This window comes from Varroa destructor, unplaced genomic scaffold (genome assembly GCF_002443255.2).
Source record: "Varroa destructor unplaced genomic scaffold, Vdes_3.0 BEIS01000003.1, whole genome shotgun sequence".
In the NCBI taxonomy this organism is placed as follows: Eukaryota; Metazoa; Arthropoda; class Arachnida; order Mesostigmata; family Varroidae; genus Varroa; species Varroa destructor.
The window spans coordinates 26,278,971-26,298,580 of record NW_019211456.1 but is presented as its reverse complement, the minus strand read 5'-3'; the positions used below and the strand labels follow the sequence as shown (position 1 = coordinate 26,298,580).

At 42.5% G+C, this 19,610-nt stretch overlaps 1 protein-coding gene and 1 long non-coding RNA gene across 3 annotated transcripts in view; one reads left to right on the top strand and one right to left on the bottom strand.

Moving 5' to 3' along the window:
* Nucleotides 1–19,610, bottom strand: part of LOC111246918 (uncharacterized) — a 61,710-nt gene that overhangs the window by 32,540 nt on the left and 9,560 nt on the right. The gene's annotated exons all lie outside the window — the stretch shown is intronic.
* Nucleotides 683–17,713, top strand: LOC147756732 (uncharacterized). The gene is made up of 2 exons (XR_015323091.1): nt 683–5,041; nt 5,779–17,713. It is a non-coding gene; the product is annotated as an uncharacterized LOC147756732 (long non-coding RNA).

The window sequence follows — 19,610 nt, the reverse complement described above, 5'->3', positions numbered from 1 at the left end:
AAGGGATGCGCCGATTAACTATAGCAAATCTCTCACACATTTATAATACTCCCATCGATAGTATCTTTTTATTCGTTTGACGATGCGTGGTCGTCGTTGACGTTATTGCTACTACTGTATCAAAGGCTTCTCGATGAAGAAGGAAGTTGTACTCTAAACGAATGTTCCCCTTTAAATCAGGTCCTTTTTGGCACAAAATCAAGGGATGCTCAGTTACATTGAATATAAACTATTAGATAATCCATATCCCTGACTTTACAGTGAGAGCGGTAAGGATGCCGTGGTGCTTAAGTGACACTTCGCAATCGATGGGGTGGAATTTCGGCAACGAAGGTTGTTTGAAGAAGTGAAGTGCTTGTACAGCTCAGTTCAGTGTCGACGTAAAACGAAAAATAGAGAACTTTTCATGGACTAGATTATTTTTATGCGTATTTAATCGGAAGCCAAGGTAAAATGTTGTCCTCAACATCTATTTGATTTAACATTGGCGTTAAGAGACTGTGTCCAGAGACCGTTGAAGGCAAGGCGCCCCTTGCCCTGCTGTTCGACCCGTCTCGTGCGCGGTAACATTTTATCATTGTCGTCATCGTTATAATCACAGTCATCATCATAACTGCTACCATAATCATCATTATGAATCCCCGAATACTACACATTGTCAGTCGTGTGATGCCAATACGTAGTTCAGCGTTCCATCGCAGTTTCGCACTAGGCTTGCCTTTTCCCTCGCTTTGCTAGCGACTCCTCGCCCTGTATCCCTTTGTTTCGTTTTCCCCAGTTTTATTCCCCTCTAACGACGTCCAGACGGCGTCGTACCGATGAATGACAAATGCGACGCTGTCAGTCCGCAAAGGCGCCAACCGATTGTGTGACAAGATCAAGTGACCAAATGATCATAATCCTTATTCTACTCGTTGTGATATAACCTCCTCACCAGCAGCGTTGGTACTCGTACAATTTCAACTGAAATTTGTTCTTTACTAACAGCTCTATTGGTCGTCACCCGAAAGGTTGCTGGTTCAACTATCGGATGAGTAAAGCTGAAGCAAGCAATGCTAAACAGTTGTCTTCTTTCCAAATACAGTAAGTGTGAAGCTCTGCATCGCCCAATGAAGTTACCGTTGCCGCTGCTTCTATTGTAGTTGGCCTAGCTTCTGGACGTTCTGAATCGGGCGTTGTTATGTGTGTCTGCTGATGTAATACCAAGGCTTTTTGATAAATTTATGATATTATTGGGTGAATGATGCTATCGCTATACTGCTGTGCCCAACTGCGCAAGCAACCGACCGAAGTTGCGGATTGTAGCAGAATCCGCGTTTCGAATTGGCCGTTCGCCCCGCGATTTCAATCCTAAGCTCGAAATTATCGGCCTAACATGATTGCCCCGTATCACTTGTCGCCGTGTATCACAAGGTAGAAAACACTGCCTACTTCAATATCGATCTCACAGATACTAAATAATTGTATGGAACGTTTTGTTTGAGGCTATGAATATCCAACGCTCGAAGGCTACCGGTAAGTTATGAAACGACTGATTATAGATGATGGAGCCAAGTTCCACGACAATGAAAGTTCGCATACGTTTTATGTCCTATCTTACCCGAGCTATTTTGTCAGTTCTTTATTTTCATAGCTTACGTTAATAGATCGGTCTTATCCTAATACTACAGTGAAAAATTAAACTGCCTTCCTAGTGCACCCTATTCTATATAACTTACAAACGAATAACTGGAATTTTATTTTTGCTGATGGTTAGCGTTGACTGAGCGGTTTTTTGTAAAGAAGCATAGTGTAAGTACCGCATCTAATAATATCTGTGCACCAACAGGCACTTTGGTCACCTACAATATAACATCTATTCAAACACTTGAATTACCTATAGATCGGCCAGTTTTTCGTTGGTCTTGTTTCGTTTGGTTCTTCCAAACAAACCATACATAAGATTTATCGACTAAATGTTCCGTAAGTTTCATTAAGCACACAGCGCCGCAAGCCGTGGCCTTCACGATGTCTATGTCTATCTGTGCGCATCACGAAGCATAGGTACGGGCTATCGAAGATCATTGCCCCATAGTCGTTCTGCAACGGGTAGCATTGGATCATTTCGGCAGAAATAACAACAACAACAACAGTGACAGCAGCGAAAGGTCTAACAACACATCAAACTGGCGAAACAGGTTCATCTACTGCTAGCCGACCGATAGATCGGCACTGTTTCGTCTTTTGCACTTTCGTCGCCGTCGTCTGCTGTTTATCCGTCTGCGTCTACCTGACCCCTTTCTCAGCTGCCTCGTCTTGTCCGCAGCATAACCGCGAAAAAGCAGAAAGCTTCTTCTTTATCCAGAATGTGATGAGATGATGTTTACGGTGAGCAATGCCGGCGTTCGTGCAATGTACCATAGATGCTGAGCCCGCTAGTACTTGACCGCGGTAGCGCCCCGGGCCAGTGTGTTGGGACACCGATGGGCTTCTCGTGAATCCCGACTGTGCGCGGCCGGGGAGTTCAGTTCACGCGGCTGCATCGCTGCACTGAAGAAACGCCACTAACCGATGAACACACAGACCTTAGTCCGCCATCATGGTCTCAACCATTATCTGGCGTGGCTTCTGCTTGAGAGTGCAAAGGCTAGATCCTCCTTAGGAGAGCCACCGCCGTGCTCATGTCATTTAAACGTATCTCCTTGTGTTCTAATGTGACCGATTAACTTACTTCATTACCATTTTCAAAAAATATGTATGTACTCAGAGGTGCTAACTCTGGCCGCTTATCCATTCAACTGTCTTCACGATAATTGATCGATAGGCATAGAAGCGCGTTGTTTACGTTGATGATTGCTAGAAGATAAGCTGTCTTCGCAATCTGTCGTTTATTAGCTAACTATAATAAGTGTACTACAGTTACGCTCTACGTAACGCAGCTTTTTTAATTTTCTTTTCATTTTTTACTGAAAATGTTGTAAATTACGTTATTCGTTTTATTATGTTCAAAGCTTTTACTATGTAGGTTAGTTCCTGCTCTTTCAGTAAATTTCGTTGGCAGTCGCTATATTTTGAAGTTTAATGACTACAATGTACTTAACAGTAGCGCTAGCCCATGACGAATTGCGATATTGCTTTTTTCCACGCACTCCTACTCATTCAACACCTTTATATATATATATATATATATAAACTGTTTCTGAAACTTCATAGCGTGCGTTCGCTCTGCTATTTGGCAAACACGGACTAACCGAAGGGTAACAGAAGAGACGAGAACACACCGGAACGCAGCATTACTTTAACCTTTCTATTTGTGTGGCGCATGCTCGTTCGTGTGCAATATTTATAACAGTAGGATTTCAGGATAGTGGGATTCGCACAGACCGGCAGGTTCCGCCGTTGTTCATGGACTACTACAGCTGCGGCAGCAGCGGCTGCTCTACGTTACGTGCTTTTGCTGACTATCGGATTACCATTAATATCCGCTGACCCGGAACGTTCATGTTTACGTTCCTTTGCAAAGCGCGACGTCCGGTCCCTTCTTCTGGCAACACTTTCTTCGTTCTGTCACTCCACCCTGTAAAACGCTTCTGCCAGACGTGACCGCCATTGCTGCTGCGACTGCTGCTACTGCCACCTCTATGGCGTTCGTGCACATTGTGGCTGTAGCTCGCAGGATCTTTTTTCATCTCCTTCAATGACGTTATTGTTGTTGCTTTTGTCACTACTGACGTCGCCGGCATTACCAAGCGCGCTCCGGTCTCATAATCATAATCATCATTGTCGTCTTCGTCGACATCGGTCTTCGTCACACTTTAACTCGTACCGCTAGCAGCGGCGACAAGGTGCCTTTAACACCAGTGGCACGCCCACTCGTCTAGCGCAGAAAACTTATCTCTATAAAGCTGGTCGCTCACAGAAAGACGCGCAGGCACACACGGACATATACATGAAGGCACAGAGGAACCCGTAATCACTTGTGACAGTTTACCTATCTATCTCGTAGATTTGTCTCCCTTTGCGACAGAATGTTTCTTTTCTCCATCTGCTTGTTCTCACGTCCATCTAATGAACGATCGATCCTGCATTCTACCATTTTTCCCTGTTCCTCCCACTAGAATCATTGATAGTACGCGAGTAGAATGTACATTCTTTCATTGTTGGCAAGCCACTGCCTCTTCCAAGTTCCTACTTTTTTCGTCTAGATTCCACTGCGTCGCTGACTGGCTGGCTGGTGGGGGCCTGTTTGTCCAGTCATTCGTCCGTATGTATATGCATCGAATACATATTTATATCTGTATGTGTCTGCTCATATATGTGGACGGTCTGTTGTTGTCTGCAGCGTCATAATTAGACTCAGCGGCAGCGATAGAAAAAGGACTAAGCGGCTGCCGAAAATTGACGCTGTTGTCTGCCATGTGGCATCCACCTTCCACCAGAGGGGTACATAGTTGGCAATATTAGTTCACTTATATATATATATATTAGTATATTTACCCTCGGTGTCGGATTGTGCCACCGTTACCTGAAACGCACACACACACAAGCAATGAAGGTGTGGTGTTTGTGCACGCACTTCAATGAAAAACGGTGATGGCATTAACGATGATAACAATCATCGAAGCAGCAGTAGCCTCGAAGCAGACGAAGTTGCTTTATGTATAGTAATATAATATTCTATAGAGCGGGCTAGCAGACAAGTGGCAGCAACACCACTTGCTACTCTTTGCAGAGACTACTACTTTACGTTCAGCCCAAAAAAATGGATGGCTCTCATAGAAATGCTATCTGCGCTATTTGTCCGAATATCCAGTCGCCTCCGCGTGGAACTGCTTCGGCTGATTACTTGGCTAGATGCAACAGAGACGCCGGCAACTGTCAAGGCACAGGCAATAATGGCAGCGTCATCAAATCTAGCCCAACATCGCCACCGGGAAGAAATCTGCTTCCTGAAGGAAAGAGCTTTAATGGCCGCTGCTAGGCTAGACGGGAGCTCTCTACAATAACCAGCTAGTACGTAGTAGTAGATCTGATGAATTGAAGTTCTCGCCTTCTACGAAAGGTGAGTGAAGTTACAAGTTCGCCTCAGAGACAAAAGGGGAAATATACCGTAAAGAACCAAGTATATGTTAAAATCCAACGTGTCCTTAATTCTTAACGCTGTTATTCGTGCAGTACAGGAGTACTATAGTTGTTGGCTGATGAAAATGTCGATAATAGTGATATTGACGGTCCTTGACTGAGTTTCATCAATACGCGTTGTCCCGACGCGTAAAGCGTTAACATGCGTGAATAATACTTTTCTATGATTTGTTGATGAATTCTTGGAAAATATCTATCACAAGCGTTCGTCGGCTATTTTTTTATGTTTGTATTATTACCAGACATTAACAATGAGTCACAATATTACGAAAAATAATCCACAAACGGAAAAGTTAAGACTAGTCTTGAAGTTATAGCATCAACCAATTACTCTCCTGTTTGACCTAGAATCAAGCATCAGGCATCCCGACTACGCGTATCGCTAAGAGACTCACTTAATGGCAGTTGTCTACTGTTGCGGAAAAAAGCTAACTTCTTAGTAACAGCCTTAAATTTTCAGTAAAGATAATTATATTGACACAACGCAGATATTCTTACTCCCATAACTTCTAAATCCGCAGGAAAGCAAATCCGCCCGTAGATTATTCACAAGTACAAATACGGCTCGTGTGGAGCTATTTCCTAAAAGCTATCAAGACATTCGTACTACGGACTGAGTTGAATTTTAATGAAAATACGGTCCTGTTTAATTTGCAGTACCGTTTTTGCGTTCATTTATATCACGTAGTTGTGCAGTGGACATCGTTCCTTCACTGAATATATATATATATGACGGACTGGGCCGGCGCACAGTTCGAGTAGGCCCAAGTCGTGCTAGAGGGAGATTACGGTCGGTGCAGTCAACTTAACATCGTCAATTGATAGGCAGGTATCCATCAAACAACTACCAGTTGTTGGTTTCATCGCTACGAGTAGGCGCTGCCTGGTTCTTTGTTTCTGCCAGCAAAGTTTTCTGTGTGTGCTTATCTCTCGCTCAGCGTCTTCAAGCAATGAAGCAGAACATAGCAATGGAAGTTGCCGCAGCGGCTTCGGCGATTTGTGACGTGGCTTCTATTCTATCTAGACACGTCAGTCCATAGCGTGGACGCTCGAATAGGAAGGAGGTCGACGCGATGCGACACCAAGCCGAACAGCGCAGCAGCAATAGCAGTAGCATCGCGGTGAAGGCCAGTCATTGCCTCCACCACGGCGGTCGCCGAACCCTTAGGAATGCCAGTACACACAAGCAGACACCCAGAAGATTCATAGACCTTACATATATATCATCGGCACTGGCGTCGCCGCTATCGCACTGCTACGACAAAGACAGACAAATACCAGTTGAAGCAACAGCGTTAGGACCGGGAAAAGGACGCGGAAAAAGAAGAAGCTTCAGAAAAAGCACGACGAAGAAGCAAAGAAGCCGACGAAGCCAGCGGGGTTGGGGCAGAGATACGGCAAGCTAGCTTCGGCAGGGCAAATAAGCTCAACAGCTTCGTCGAAGCTCTAACGTAAGGCGCCAGTCAGTCTAAGGATCAACCGTTGGCGAGGCCCGTCGATATCTAGCAAATACGATTGGAACAGCCGCAGCGATGGAATAGTCACAGCGGTGAGCAACGCCAGCGATAATTTCGTGCGAAGACTTCCTCACGCTTCGGAGCCACATACATAGTATCAGAAGTGGCAGTAATATACTGCTTGTTGTTGTTTCTGTCGCCGATATCTTCGTCACCCTTCGGCCCTGTTTCTAACTAACTTCTGTATGTCTGCGCACATGCGCGTGTGTGACTTTGTGTGCGTGTGCGTGTCTTTCTATGACCCTCTACCACAGTCCTTTTCAAGAAAGATTTCCCTGCGGATGGCTATACGGTTAAGAGAGAGATGATAGCCGAGACGGCCGAAGCTGCTACGGCTTTTTGGCTCCAGTGATACACGGTACAATGCTATATAGCTGACTCTGTAACTGATTTCTATTAACTCCTCTCGATGGCGTTGCGACTCCTAGACTTCGCACAGACAGATACGTGAAAAGCGAAAAAAAAAAGCTTTTTCGGAGCGCTTGGCTTCCTCTCCTGCGATGTCATATTCAGACCTCTAACGATCATGGCTCGGTGCGAAACTCTACGTGGAGCTCCGTCATTTATTTCGCATAACTTCTAAGCTTCTGATCATCACCATCTTCATCAATGCAATCAGCATCAGCATCGTTAGCAGCAGTATGTATGCGTCTCGCAGAGCCATCATTTCCTTCGGAGCGCAAGATAGCTTGTGCAGACGAAAAGATCCAATTAAGTTGGGGAAAAACGGGAAAGAAGCTTTGGTTGTAATGGCAAGAAATTTTCACCGGCAACTGTTTGGTAAGATTCGTGATGCGTTTGTTCGTTCGCTTTGCGACTTAAATATTGACGGATGCGCCGGACTTGGCGTAATTCGGCCTCTCGCTGCGCCTCCAGGGCCCCTTAGTCCAACGCTGTCAGTTAGAGACAAACGAATAGTCACAGAAGCTCATTGATAGAGCGGCGCCTTTCAGGGTCGATTTCAACAAGCACAAATGACAACAGGCAAGATTAAAGAAATATTTATGAAAGATTAAATTGCCTTTAGCGAAGATGAAAGGTAGTTACCTTTAACGAATTACATTGCCATCAAAAATAGAGGCTCTGTAGAGCTTGGACTTGTGCACTGTGGTATGACAAAATAAAAGATGGCTTCGGGTTAAACTCGTTGCTTTGGTCACTTCGATTAATGGTTGAAAAGGTCATGCACGGTTAGAGCTGCGCTCGTGACAACGCCGACATCCGAAGGAAGCGCCCGGTAGATTTGTACTGGTTGTTCCTATTTTGTCGTTGATACGAGGTGAGATAATTCGTAGAATAAAATTGCTAACACCAAATAAGTACACAGTCACATATTGGCGACGCAAGCAAAAAGAGCGTTAATTATTGAGGTGCAGTGGGGTGCTGCCGGTCAGATTGACGAAGCTCGATCCATTGCTTGCAACATTGGTAAGTAGTTGAAGCGCTTTAAGAAACTGGAAACGGAGAAACACTAGCTATAAATTGTCTATGTGATCTGTAGCAAATAGAAAACATTATGGCAACCCCTTATAAAAATGGGGTACCAGCATCGTTGAATGCACTAAAAAATACTGTCAATCCAAATAACTTCTCTTGCACTGAAATCACTTGAACCTCGAACTACCGTATTTTCAATGTCAACTTCCTCTCACCAACACAATAAGGTGAAGTTACCCGTCCATCAAGCGAATTGCACAATAATCATACGAACGTTGTTTTTGAATGTCAGCATCGAGCCGGTGCTTAGTCTAAGCGTCGTTCCCAGCCGCTGAAATGATGCTGTAACTGTAGCAACAGGGACGCAATTGTGCATGCTAAAACGGCCTAAAGAACGCTGGTCGCCGCCTCAACTTAGCACTTCCTGGAACAGATTTTGTCCTTATGTACAATGAACACCTTCAGAAACATAAGAGGAACCGTTAAGTTCTAGGGAATAGAGCGAGAAGTTACCACTGTGGAAGAACAGTTACGACCTGTTCGAAGAGGCCATCGGGAAAAATTGGAATCAGCAACGACTGCTGTATAGTTGTAAATTAATTTACACGGTCCAAAAACTGAAGGCAACAACCGTCCGACAGGCAAGCTTAGTAAACGAAATAATTCTCGCGTCATTTTTTGCTACTTTGCGGTTTTTTGTGCTGGAAAAGTAGCGACTATTTCACTTGGTACTTTGTAATTATAAATCATTAATTAGAGTACAGTACAATGATATAATAGTGTTTCTCCAAATGCAGTTCGCAAAAGCCCTAGCCTTGTTCGGTTTAACTTGAAGGAAGGCCACGTGTCCTGTATAATTCCAATGTAGTTATTTCATAGCCATTTACAGATCGACAAAGGCTCCAATCATAATTTGTTTACTGTCGGAAACAGTAGACTTAAACTAGTACCAAAATGCCTAGAATATGTTTAACAAGTTTTGGTAATAGTTCATTATCACTATTATGCACGTGTGATTAGAACACAAGGGTAATCGCTAATAACGTTATAAATTTGACTCAAACGATATCACCCATGTTCGTTTGTTCCGAAGAAGCTCTTTCGTCAGCGTATGTACGTGCAAAACTTCGATGGCCTCTGGCACTGCTTTGAAAGTATGTAATCAACGAATCTTAGTTGTATTGTTTTAGAAGTGTTGTCTAACTTCTATTTTAATGTAAAAACAACGTCAGTATGGATTAGTTGTGGAGCAGAACAAACATATGTTAAGTTCGATCGCGATCGTGAATTAAATGTACGTATCGTGTAATAACGCACGTGTCCAGCGTTATGTATTTAGGCAGATCAGTAATATAACATTACAAGGCTAAGGCAAAGGTAGACATACGCTGGGTAAAGACTGAAACATACAATTAAAAGCCGCTAAGCTTACTGTTGTAAAAAAAAAAGAACGAGGTTCTGGGTTAAGGTAGGATCCGTATCAACTGGTAACATGCTTTCCTGTCTAATAAAAACTGCGCTTTTTTTTTTTATCTCTAGATATACATGTTTTCACACGGCAAGCCTAACCTTACCTTGCCCTCTATGTTCCTATAGAACAATAAAAATATGGCTAAAGTTATTACTATTTAGGGTTGATATCACATCTGATAGCGTCAGAGCGATCCTCGAAGCTTGCGGTCTAATAATGCTGAAGGAACGACTAGTACTAGCGAGGTAAATACACACGTATATACCTATTAATAGAGAATCTCATAACGGAATCTCAAACAATTAATGAACGATCCAATTCGTTGGTTATCAAATACCATCTCTACACCCACAAAACCAGGGTCGTTAGATCGACATCACTCTTGTCGAAACAGTCTACCCATGACTGCCTGTATGAAACGAAGCATGTAGGTGAACTCATATGCATATATATATATATATATACAATTTCTCTGCAATGACATCCGTCATGCAGTAAAATTAAGCACAACCTGTATGAGAGTAGAAGAAAAAAAAACGCGTATAAATAGTTAACATTAGCTATGAAGCTGGCTGTTTGTTGCAGAACAGTACCCCCAGACAGCAATCGATTTATCGATTTTATCGGTTTATATATACAGTGCAATAATGTTCATATTTTGACAATTAAAGGAACGACTAACGTAACATATGTATGTGGTTATTTATATTGCCTAAGCTCAGTCATCTCCATCTGAATCATTCTGCTGATCCATCCGGACATCTTGTAGCAGCTCCAGCAAATTAACTGGCCCACTGTCTAGGCCTAACTGTGCATGTTCTTCAGGCTATTCTATTAAGGTCTATGCCGCAGTTGCTGGTCGTCATCATCGAAGCTTAGCCAGTGAAGCTCGTTCGGGCCTGTGACTTCATAGCGTCAGAAAACAGGTGGATGACGGTTGTAGTGTTACGCTATTATTATTCATTACGCTATCGACACAGATGCTTCAACAACGATTTCTGATATCGGTGGCTTTCAACTCAACAGCGTGTCAAAACAGTGGTTCCTCTTTCCGAAAGACTACTCTTGCCAGATTGTCAACTTCCGTACCGATACGTGTATCCTACAACAATTCGATCTGAAATGAGGCACTTAATAACTAGGACGTTGTGTCTCACTTAGTTAAACTATCGAAACGGATCGTCGTGGCATAGTAAATAAACGCAATAGTCTTCGAAAACATCGAAGGATGTCTAACTGTCAAGGACAATGGAGATAAGCTTTTTAACTCGAAGCGACAGGCGCAATTTGCCAACGTCTTTACAACCGGACAAAGCAGCAGGTGTTATCAGCATTCACAGAGCTTTGACATATTGGAGCTCGTATGCTAGTGCTGATTGATAAATGTAACAATCATCTAAAATAGGAAAACTCTACGTAACTGAACCATGTAAAACGTGCGATGAAACCCTCACTTATAGGTAGAAATAGAAAAGAATAGATGATTGTTCGTTAGAAAAACTATTTCGAGTAGATGATATAGACATTTCTTTAAATATATCAACTTAGTTCACTTACACGTTATGTAACCTTGCCACCTTTCAGGTAGACAAACCCTGACGTCACTTCCAATTGTTTTTTTTTTCGCTGATAACTTAGCGATCTGTTGACGATTCTTTGTTAGTGCGCTGTTCTTCAATGACGATCCAGTGACGTAATTTTGCAAACTTAAGAACGAATATTATTAAACTTTTGTAAAAAAATGTTTAAATATTAATTATTATTGCAGTCATGCTTTTTCGTCCACGAATGCTTTAGTCAAGTACACTAACGACGATAGCTTTTTTTAACGAAAGCTTTTCGTTACTTTGCAAATGGCATACCCCGTCTGGCAAAACGACAACAACCGCCACTCGGGTCTCGACATCCCTATTTACAGGCGCAGGTCTGTATTAAAAACATCCGGCGTTGGGATGCAACCCATTCATAGGCCCGATAGACCTTATCGATCATTTGCATCAGCTCGCTGTTCCAATTGCTGCGTTACTCAGTGTTGTCCGTTCGAGCTCCTTAATTAGTTCGCTTACACGAATTGTCACATAGAGTAGCAGACCATTTGATGAAATCTCAAAACAGGTACAAGATCCGGAGTTCAGGACAAATCGGACGAGCCGGAATCAGCAAGAGATTAGGCAATACATAATTATTGTACATTTACAATTTCCATTGCAGCGACCGCAAGTTTAGATCGAAAGAAAAACATCTTCGACCGTATCCGTTGATACAGTGGTGCTTATCTGCCATATAGAAAAGAAGCCATCAATGATGTATGCACACGATGAGTCACTATCCTGACAAGTGTTGCATATTAATGCACTCCTAGAGCACACGTGGCAAAGTCAATTCCACAGTCGTTATTTTTCAAAAGCGGTATAACAAGATGTCGAAACTTCCTGCTTCAAAAGCCACCTCCAGGTCGGCAAGACTGTGAAATCGCTGTACTCGTGGAAATAGACAGTTTCAACGACAAGCGTTGTTAAAATATTGTAGAGAGAGAGAGAGAGAGAGAGAGAGAGAGAGAGAGAGAGAGAGAGAGAGAGAGAGAGAGTTAATCTGAATGTTTGTTTCGGCCGTCGAATATGTGATACGATAGACTTATGTAGAGCCCTGAATTGAAACAGTGCTAGGATAAGAGGTCATGAAACATATTAGCCGCTGAAAGATGCGCAGCCTGAAATATCGACAAGATGAATGGTCATCATATGGCCGTGACCTGTGACGGACTCTCTATCTACCGGTTCTACGAGTCATTTTATGATAAACCGTCAACAAAAACAAGAGTGAAGGAAGTTACTGGACTTCAAGTAACTATTAAATTTCGAACCTGGTGGCTGTCATCACCCACTACCAGTCATTGTGGTTATTCGTTAAAGTGAGCGCTGCGAAATAGAGTTACATCCTTGTTAAAAACCATTGATATTACAAAGCAATTTTAACATACTTAATACAGCATGCTTTCAATAGCGCAAGGAATTATTTCAATAACGCACAACATAAAGTAACGTAAACAAAATCCACAGTTCATGTACTTGTCGTTTTCGGCGCTATCGGCGTCATCTTGCGAAAAGCACCATCTCAAATACGGTTTTGCGTCAACGTTTTTGCGTTCCAGTACGTCAGTAGCATGATAGCGCTGCGATTTACTTTTTTTTTTGATCTTAGAAGTTTAACAAGATGAGAGAGTTATAACAAAGCAATCTACACGTAAGCCTGTTCCTAGCTATCGTGGGTGTGGCATAGGCGGAGGTCACGGCTTACCCAATAACCTTACATCAATAACACTTTTCAGTTCTCACTTGCCATCGCAGTAATCGATTTTGTCTTTAAAACCCGTAATATACATATATATGTATAACTGTTTTTACTATGCTACAAAACTGTATATACGGTGCCTAAAATGCTACCTTTAAGTGGCAACGAGATGCCCAAGATTGCTCAGAACTTGCCTGGATAACTGTTGTGTTTGACCGTTAATTATGGTAAACGCGCCATACGACTTTCTAAGCTCTGTTAATGACTCGAATTAGCTTTTGTGTAAAAACTTATGAAGGACATTGGTAAGTCGACATGAGAAATTCAACGAGCGTAGTAAACCACTTAAATCTAAGGCTTATATTTAGTATAGGCTACATAGTTCAATTCATAAAAACATTCCAAAGTGTGCTCGTATCGTACAAATTCTCGTTCTATGAGCTCCAAAAAAGTTGGTCCTACATCAGGAATCTATGCATGCGGAAAATACCCTTTCTTTGTGCTAATCTTTACCTGCAAATAATCAAGTGTATGTGGACATATTATTTGCAACTACCTCGTAAGCCTCCTACCTCCTACCGCAGACTCTTCTTCTCAGCAAACTGCTAAATATTTACCCGACTTTTCTTACCGTTGTTGTCGATATTCTATCGTCCAAATGTGCTATAGAACTCTGCAAGCTCTGGCAGGTTTATGAACAATTCAAGCGAGAACTGTAACCTTCCGTTGCCGACAACATGGTCTCTCTATAGCAGTAGTTACAGCCTACTACCGCTAGCAGCGCAGCAATACATGTGTCATTTAGGTCTGATACACCTAACAGGCAGCAGGAGCGGGGTACCTAAGGATAACTGATACGACGGACGCACTCGAAAGGACACGCGTAGCTTAGCGATGCGTGGCTATTGTACTCGTCCATTGTCATTAGCACGATTCAAGAATTGTTGGCAGAATTCATGCGGCCGTAGCGTGACGTCTATGCTATTGTTAACGAAGCTTGCTAAGTACGACAGCGACGGTGGCATTGATGACCGTGAACCGGCTGTTGGGTCGCTGGCTGTAAAGGACTCGGTCAGATGTTGTCAAGTAGCAAAGATCAACAAAGGACAACAGTCCATACATACATCGATCGCCGTGTACGGAGCCGTTGTTGATTTATAATTGGTTATAAATACACTGACCAATAATACAGCAATACCTGCTACGAAGGCAGGTGAAAAAGAAAAAACAATTGAAAAAAAAATCTAAACGACGAGAACATTAAAGAGGACTGATCATAGCTGTGTAACGGAAAAACGTTTCAGTATCACTTTCAGGTATTGAGGTATTTACGTTGCGCATGCTGGAAGATTTCCAATAGTCTCAAGGGGCTGAAGGAGGCGGACAGAAAAGAAGTACTCGCTAGTTGTGCTAGTGAAGATTTTATTCGCAGCAGTTGAGGTGTACTTTGACAAAGCCCACATTATCCGAAGGCAAAATCGGGAGTACCCACCTCAAGCTCGATTTATGCGTTTAGGTGGAACCGCGAGCAAAAGGTAAAGGAGAACCGTTTGTTGTAACTCAGATTACTTTTTTTAAAATAATTTTTCTTCACTCCTAACATCACATTACAAAGCTATCTTGAGATTTAGTTAGTGATCCCTTAATTTGAAATTTTTTACGCCTCCAGGGCGCCCTGGTGGAGTAGCGTAATAATAACGCGAACCACCAGCCGTTTTCAAATAAATAGCTTCAGTTAATGTTGACATACCTAAAGCAAACGATTTAATTTCGTCAATTAGTGAGATATGTTATTTCACGTTATACATGGGCTATGAAATAAAGGTTTATAAGCAGTGCACGTTATTTAGAACTATCCAGTCAGCGGTAAGCGTTGTCGGGCCACATGTAATTTTCATGTGTTATTAGCGCCGGCGTGCGGGGCCAGAATATTCCACGCACTAATGTCCACAGTACCGATAGGTGAATCAGTACCCAGAAAAAGCCTATCTCAGGTAATATCAAGGCCATAGCTAGCTCAGACTTAGATTATGTGAGAAATATCTAAGCTATATTTATGGGAAATGACTCTATACGCCTGAAGACGGCCACCTGCGCGGTTCGATATTGTATTTAGCCCCTTAATAATTAAGTAGAATCGTTCTATTTTGGCTTATAGTGACTTTACGAATAAATAAGCAAGCAGCACTATTATTAAGGACGCTAATTATTCCACCATTTAATATCTATATGCGATATATTGCAAATAATAAATTACTGACTAATTATTGATTATTATTAGTACTGCATTATATGCTTTTCTCTCCCAACTCCCTTAAAACGAATTGACGCAAGAAGTTTCCCCAGTTGTAAACTGACTACATTGTTCTCAAGATTCCTAATGATGTATGGTCTTTAATAAATTTTTGAAAAAAAAACGGTCACTAATGCGATAGTCGTCTGGTGTGCCTGGAAGATACTGTTCATATATCATTCATATTATTTCTTCATAAAAGCGATGTTAGATCTAGGATAGCCAACAACAAATGAAAATCGCGTCGTTCAGCGGATATCTTCGTGACAAAAGAAAAAAACAAGAACTCATGCCAAATTTTAACAACTACAAGTAATTTTAATAACTTTTGGAAAGGCAGCAATAAGTGCTCGGGAGTTGTAGTCATCGTCAGATAACGTACATATTATTATTTAGTACTATATGGAATTTAATAGTTTAGGCACGTGTTAACCTCCTTCCAATGAGATTCATATAGAAACGCAGACATACGGATAGACACTCAGATGTCATACTTATATCCTTGATTTGCCTCTCAGAGAAATCGATCTTCGCCTCCGCAATCGTTTGCAGATGCTTGTAGTGTCGACACTCGCAGTAGAGGATATCGACCCTAACCACTACGATAAGCAGCAGTCTCAGCACCATATTCTATATAGTCGCACCATTCACAGCTTCTCCCTTTCCTCTGAATGGCACGAAGGCAACGAAAATCTCGTGATTCGTATCCCGCTCTCCTTCTCCGTTTGTCTCTAGTCGTAGACTGAATCTGCTGTCGACACCGAAATTAGCCGAGAACGGGAAGCTAACAAGAAATCACCACGCGAACTAAGGCAGAGCGAGCTAGAATGTTCGCTTCGATATTTTTCCCTGGCCTGTCCTATCTCGATCCGGAGAGGAAAAGCTCCATGGACAAAAAACAGAGCCTATGTTGCAGGGGCGGGTAAGATGAACAACAACAACAACAATCGTATCAACATCAGCGACAGCTGAAGCAGTACTGATGGCAGCATATGGTTATTCGTATGGTTTCGAGTGGGAGAAGCACGGCGTGCGTTGCCGCCATTGACGAGTAACAGCAGACGGCTGCAAACTCGAAGGGGCGTCATGGTAGTAATGATGACAAAGGGTCCCCCTCGTCCTACATGGTATCAATGTCCCAATATCGTGGTGACAGCGTCAAGTGAAAGCCGAAATCAGTCGTGGCAGAACGACAGTAAACACAAATATCAGGTTAAAGAAGTAGATTAACTTGAAAATTGGCAAAGATAATAGAGACCTCGCAGTTTGGCATAGTCTGTGCATTTTCAGCGTGTTGTGTTCAATGATTCGGTTCCAACTTATTCCTTTTTTCTAAAAAGCTTTTTTACGCTGCTCTTTGAAGAATTTTCTTCTTTTTAGCAGATGATCGTCTTCGTATTTACGCAATAAATATCATCCTGGTGCCAAACCACATTGGAACATAAATGTTAGCAAATGCTTTTGGCTGCTGCATAGTTGACATCTATATACGCCATCCGTTCCTTTGGCCTAGATTTCGGCTACATTATTAACTGTTCTAATTACTTTTTCGAAGTAACATATCGTCAGATTTACAAAGCTTTCGCTTTCGCTCAGACTTCAACGAACGGTAATGAACGGTAATTTCCACTTACCAGTGTCAAGTCTTACCTAATTCGTAACCAAACAAGTTGTAGTATTTGGCCTGCTGTTTCGGCCTATTTACTCACTATAAACTTACTATAATCGTATAATTAGCTCCATTAAAATAGCGCTGCCGTAAGCTTCTTCACGAACGAGACAAATCACGCTGAACTTTGCTGAATACTGCCACGGGATAAGCCATCACCGTTCAGGCTCCTGTTTTTTTTTTCTGGTTATTGGAAACTGGCAGCGATCACGAAAATGAGTGATTCAACTAAGAAGAGGCATTACTTACTGCTATGCGGATTACGCGAACAGAATTAGTCCTTCTGGAGCTGTTTGATCGGCCGCGGTATCATCCAGTTTTCAGCTGAAATCTATTGCTAGATAGCGTATGTATACATGGGATAGACTGGGCCCCTCCACGGGTGAGTGTGCGATAGGAACACTAGTAACGAGGGAGGCGAGTTCGGCTTAATCTAATAATCAACGAACTGATGAAACAGATTTGCCTAAAAGTATAGGGTCGCGTAAAGCCTGTTGTTCGTTTAGCAGCCATGATTCCTACGAAGACTGCTGCAGGCCGGCAAAGGCACTCCAGAGTCCTGGCTGTTACTAGATACGATTATATTTCTGTTTCAGCTCGCCTTGAGATAGTCCAATTCACATTTAAGAGACGAACAAAACGATAGCTATGCTTATAGGCCTTATGCCTTCATTCTCGTAGAAAAGGCCGCCGCATCACTGTGCGTGCACGTTTTATGTAACGTTAGTTCAGCGAATCTAATTTATGAAATCCTATTTCTACTCCCATCAAATCTATGTCTACTTTAAACGATCGAATAATTTGTTAGAAATACGGCAACGATGACGAAAACCACGAATGCTAGTTAAATTCCGTCGATAATAACCCTTAAACCTAGTTAAAAAAAAAAAAAAAAAAAAAGAAAAGAAAAGAAATCCGTCAGCAGTGAAAATATGATAGTGCAGAAATACACAACAATACAGCTTTAAATACTCTAGCTTGAAAAATTTCCTATTATATGGAGCAAGAGTTGCGACGTAATAGTCAACAATTTTCTGATTTTTGCCAATGGATGCAGTGATTTCGACCTAGTTTCCTGTCTATGGCCTTCAGTACACGGTTACAGTATTTCAAAACCACAATAGCAATGATAAGTGGAGCGTGGCACGGACAGACAGATGGTTTCTTTTATCGATAAGGTTGAAGTTAATCTGCAGTTTACCACCATTAATCTTAGAAACGCTTACCACTGTTTCGATCAGACGCACCTCACTGGCGCGATGCCTATTCAACCCTTCCCTTAAATGTAGTTAGGCAACACGGGGCACAGGAAGTTCCGTTAATAGAAACTGTGCCAGGACATGGCACACATATGGATTTGGCATGGCCGGCCATCTTCTGGGAACTAGTGAACTATGATCAGCAGGCAGGTTATTACGCGTGACACCCTACATAGGTTGGATTCTTCTACTGGAAAATGTGCTGCTTCATCTGTGTGCTATGTACTTCTCTGATTTTTCAACTATTTTCAGGAAAGAAATTAGCTATAGTGAAATTGATCATGCATCGTAAACCTTTTATCCATGCATAATTTGCTAGCTTCTGTGTTATTCGACACAAAACCCGTTTGTCAACTTCGGACGGAGTCGCTTGGGGTTCTAGGGGGAAATAATAGGTCATGCAGTTCATGGAACAGCTTCTCGTATCTTAGCTATTTATTACCTTTATACTTGCTGATTCAGCCGGTCCAGGACATGCAACTTAGACGTACCTATTTACGTTTCCAGCTGTTCATATTGACGTGACTGTAAAACTGCAAATTTAAACATACCTCATTCCCGCTTATTTTAATTAGCCAATACTAACATAAGGAGAGCATTGAATACTTGCATTTATCAAATAACAATAACGTACTGCTCGGATAGAAAAAAATTCGATAGTTTCTACACGATTCTCATTATAAACTTCTTGTCACAACTACAGCTTTTACTACGGTATGATTGCATTTATATTGCTCTCCGTGGCCTGATGCTGCTGCTGCTGCTGCTATTGATAATGACAACTATGTCAACAGTTGCGGTAATTGTCAGGACCAATGAAAGTGGTTCTTTTCATCGGTCCAAAAATGGCAACTATGGTAGTCGACCAATAATAACTAGTTCAATGACATAGTTCACACGCTACCCGCTGCTAAGGCGTTAGAGCGGTCGAACTTTTGACTCCAGTCCCCCACTTCTCGTTATCGCTTGTTTGGTCTGTTGCGCGGACGTGTTCACTCTCGGCCCTACCTCCGACCGTTTGCGTCTCTCTCAGTTCTCCATTATCATTAAAACATCGCGTACATAACAGCGAAACGTAACAATGAGGTTGGGAAAGACGCTGACAGTCAGGAGCCTTGCGAGCGTCCGCTTTTGTCGACTGGCCGCTAGTCGTTGCCTGTGTCTTGTCGCTTGTTCAGCCACGATGCAGCTAGCAATCAGAGACGTCCTTTTGTTTACCAACAAGCACTAGCTTGCAAGAGCCAATGACGTGGGGTGGGATCGCCGGTTCATATCATCGCTTCAGACTAGCGACAATATCATACTGGCGTGAGGCTACACGTTCAAACGATTGACGTCGGCTGAATCGGCTCGACGACGACGACGACTGGTCATGACGTCGGCGGACGCATTTACTTTCGTTGGTGTACACACAATTTCGTCGCTTCTGTTCATTCATCGGGAGCTGCTTTGATGTGGCTGCTTCGTTGCGGCCTCAGGCTATTGCGTTTACTCGGAAAGGCGAAATGACTAGGGGCAGAAATACAGAGAATTCGATCACTTTGCATAATTC